The sequence below is a fragment of the Bidens hawaiensis genome, unplaced genomic scaffold (assembly GCF_021521415.1).
Source record: "Bidens hawaiensis isolate Kalapana, Puna unplaced genomic scaffold, B.hawaiensis_p1.1 tig00033943_1, whole genome shotgun sequence".
Taxonomy (NCBI): domain Eukaryota; kingdom Viridiplantae; phylum Streptophyta; class Magnoliopsida; order Asterales; family Asteraceae; genus Bidens; species Bidens hawaiensis.
In genome coordinates, this window is record NW_027505305.1 from 211,376 (window position 1) to 214,402 (window position 3,027).

The 3,027-nt window shown below is 34.3% G+C and overlaps 1 pseudogene; it reads right to left on the minus strand.

Annotated features, from left to right (window-relative positions):
- Positions 1-676: 676 nt before the first annotated feature.
- Positions 677-1,243, minus strand: LOC143612233 (ethylene-responsive transcription factor ERF037 pseudogene; annotated as a pseudogene).
- Positions 1,244-3,027: the final 1,784 nt, after the last annotated feature.

Consider the following 3,027-nt stretch of genomic DNA (forward strand, 5'->3'; position numbering starts at 1 on the left):
GGGTTGTTTAGCAATCTTGTGCTGAGTTAATATATAAGAGCATTTTCATCTCATCTTTTATTTTTCTAAACCAAAAATTATATTAAAACTCACTATATTTTTTTTCTCTATTTTAATTAAATAATACATTTTCTACATTTTATCATTATATTTTCTCTTTCCTTCCTTCACAATCACTTTCAAAATATATTAAAATTATAAGGGGTGAACAATAACTTTTCAATATATAGAAAAATCACTACTTTTTCTAAAATATAAAAAATTTTCACTCATAACACCATGAATCACTCTTTAAATTATAAAAACACCTTTCACATAAAATGAGGGGTTGGATGAGAATGCTCTAAGAGTCCTAACTAATTAAAAAGTAGTCTCATTAACTAGTCATCATGTCTCTTAAACTTAAATATTAAGAAACTCAATCGACCACTAATAAATGTCTAATTAGCAAACTGAACATCCCTTTACGTCTTAATCTCAGAATGATTCAAAAGTAACCTCTTAGTGAATAATGAAATTATTAAGAAGCCATGAATCGTAAAAAAATCACATAACAAGAATTACATGAATAATATTATATCCAACTCTTTTAACAATTCCAAAATGTTGAAATAAATATGTTCCAATAATGTACAAGAGCCACAATCAGATTTCTTTGTAAATTCATTTACTCTTTCTTTCAATAATGCTGCCATGAATACGCATCAGAAAAAAATGTGTCCACTCTCTCCAGCGAAACAACCACCGTCGATGTCCACCGTCCACGGCGTCGACAACAAGTAACAATCCCACCCGGAATCCACAAACACGTAATCGTTTCTCGACTCAGCCGAGGCATAACTCGCTCCAAACTAGGTAGTTCCAATATCTCGTCCAACGCCTCATCCGACGTGGATGTTAACTTGGACGATGATGGCGTGGAGGGTGTAGGTTGGTTATTACGACTAAGGTGATTCATAGCGGCAGCTTTAGTAGCTGCCGCTTGAATATCACGTGGTGAGCACGTTTCTGGCGTGGCAACACATTTTCCAGTTCTGGGAAATTAAGGATCGCTGACTATCCTTTTAAGGCGAGTTCAGCCACGTCATGTGCACGTGCTGCCATTTCTGGGTCAGAAAATGTACCCAACCAAATTCGAGACTTCTTTTTCGGTTCCCGGATCTCCGATACCCATTTACCCCGTGCCCGCATTCTAATGCCTCTATAAACCGAACGCTTAGTGTTGGTTTTGTTAAGGTCTCTCCTTTGTTTGCCCGTTTTTGTATTTGGTCGTTAGCTAACATGTTTGAGTCTTGAAATGGATTGTCTGACCCGAATGAGAAAAGAAGTTTATAGAGAGAGAGAGAGGTGTACTAATGTGAGGTTTTAGTAAGGTGGAGAAATAGAGGAGTTCACGAGTGTTGGAGGCTAAAGGCACCCACAAATGCTGGTGTGAGTCCAATATATATATATATATACACACATATAAATTAATATAGTTAGAGAAAATCTAGAGAGAGAGAGAAATAAGGGGAATTTCGTACCATCTACGACGGGACAGGTTATGTGACATTTATTATTTTATATTTTTAATTAGGGTATGCACCAAAATATAAGACATTGGATGGGGGGATGCAGCTACCCTGTAGGTTAAAAGCTATAAAGGTTATAAAATTCCACCATATTTGATTCATGTTAATAAAATATAGAGTTATGTTTCATACACTATTGCTACAACAGGATACATCTTATTAAGGGTTTAGGATATCCCTAGTTTAGAGCTTTCTAAACATGCTAAGAACAAAGAGTGTCGTCAGTTTTACTGGGGGAAGAGGGTCTTCTTTGATCAGCCTACGTAAAAGTATGATATTGAATTGAGAGGTGATAAATATGAGAGATTATTAAGTGTTATAAAGTATAAAGAAAGAGTGAGAGAGACGGAATGGATAATAACAAATGTATGGACTCCTTTTATATGCGAGCCACGAGCCTCGTTAAGTCTGTCTGGCTTCTATATGTGATGAAAAGTCATCTCTCTGGTTTAATTTGTGCACGTAGATGATGTTGGAATACCGTATGCCCGAGACACATAATTAGGTTAATGTGGCTAGCCGTGTTTGATCCAAGTCGGGTCATACCCAATAACGAGTTAGACACACACCAATTATGTATTTGTTGAGATAAGATCTATAAGACAAATACATAACACGACACATTCAGAAAATCGGTTTCTGAATATTTACTTGAAAGTGTTAAATAAATTAATTGGTTAATTTATTTATTCAAATAATTATTATTGGAATGATTATTTAACTATGTGTTCTTTTATAAAATGGTTTATAAAAGATGGGGTGTTTATATATTTTATATAGTATAAAATAAATAAAAAAAAAAATAAAAATAAATATATTTGGGGCCGGTTTTGGGTGGGCCCACACCCCAATGTATTGGTCAAATCTTGTCATGTATTTGGTATAGATTGAGTATTGTTTACTTGATCTAATACCTAACATCATGGATGGATGGATTGAATGATAAAAAAGATAATCATCATATAAACTTTCAAGTAACAAAAGATAGACACTCTCTTTCTTTCTTTCTTGCTACTATACTTACGGCCAAAAAAAAAAAAGGAGGTTCGGGTCTCGGTTTTTCGTGTTCAAGCTTCCTAACATAGCTCGGTGTGTGTTGGAGGCTCGGGGTACATTCCGTTTGAGGATTTTCTTTTTGAAAGTCTAGCATCAACATCATCATCTTCTTCAACATCAACTACAATCTTAAAGGGTTAAGAATGTAAGTGTTTATAGCTTTGATAGTTTAGCTTTTCCGTATCATTTGATCCTTGCTTCGGGTTTCTAATAAATAGATTATTGGTAATCTTAAGACATGAATGAACCTAGGTTGTTCATGAACATATCTTATATAAACTTGTAAGATATACATATATAAACACATGGATACATATGTTTAGTTTATTTATATCACGCTTCCGCCTTTTAATGTGACTAGTTAAATGGTTAACTAAGTTTGTAATTTCCATAGAAATCC